General features: G+C 50.5%; 2 non-coding genes across 2 annotated transcripts; both read left to right on the top strand.

Annotated features, from left to right (window-relative positions):
* Positions 1-194: 194 nt before the first annotated feature.
* Positions 195-313, top strand: LOC116009175. Its single transcript, XR_004096451.1, has one exon. It is a non-coding gene; the product is annotated as a 5S ribosomal RNA (ribosomal RNA).
* A 137-nt stretch (positions 314-450) lies between these two features.
* LOC116008556 lies at positions 451-569 on the top strand. Its single transcript, XR_004095931.1, has one exon. It is a non-coding gene; the product is annotated as a 5S ribosomal RNA (ribosomal RNA).
* Positions 570-721: the final 152 nt, after the last annotated feature.

The raw sequence follows: 721 nt of genomic DNA, 5'->3' as shown, positions 1-721 counted from the left end.
GGGCGAGAGTAGTACTAGGATGGGTGACCCCCAAGGAAGTCTTCGTGTTACATCCCCCACCCTCTTTTCAATTTTTTCTTTTAAACCGCTGGACCGCACGCTAAGGATACTATCCTTTTAAACCGCTAAACCGCTAAGCAAGAGAAGTTGCGCGGAGAGAGAGGGTCAAGTACATTTTGCGCGCAGTACATGACGGATGCGATCATACCAGCACTAATGCACCGGATCCCATCAGAACTCCGAAGTTAAGCGTGCTTGGGCGAGAGTAGTACTAGGATGGGTGACCCCCTGGGAAGTCCTCGTGTTGCATCCCCCACCCTCTTTTTAATCTTTCTTTTAAACCGCTGGACCGCTCGCTAAGGGTACTATCCTTTTAAACCGCTAAACCGCTAAGCGAGAGAAGTTGCGCGGAGAGAGAGGGTCAAGTACATTTTGCGCGCAGTACATGACGGATGCGATCATACCAGCACTAATGTATCGGATCCCATCAGAACTCCGAAGTTATGCGTGCTTGGGCGAGAGTAGTACTAGGATGGGTGACCCCTTGGGAAGTCCTCGTGTTGCATCCCCCACCCTCTTTTCAATTTTTCTTTTAAACCGCTGGACCGCTCGCTAAGGGTACTTTCATTTTAAACCGCTAAACCGCTACGCGAGAGAAGTTGCGCGGAGAGAGAGGGTCAAGTACATTTTGCGCGCAGTACATAACGGATGCGATCGTACC

This window comes from Ipomoea triloba, chromosome 16 (assembly GCF_003576645.1).
Source record: "Ipomoea triloba cultivar NCNSP0323 chromosome 16, ASM357664v1".
NCBI lineage: Eukaryota > Viridiplantae > Streptophyta > Magnoliopsida > Solanales > Convolvulaceae > Ipomoea > Ipomoea triloba.
Note: the sequence above shows the minus strand (reverse complement) of the source record. Positions and strands in the feature narration are given on the sequence as shown.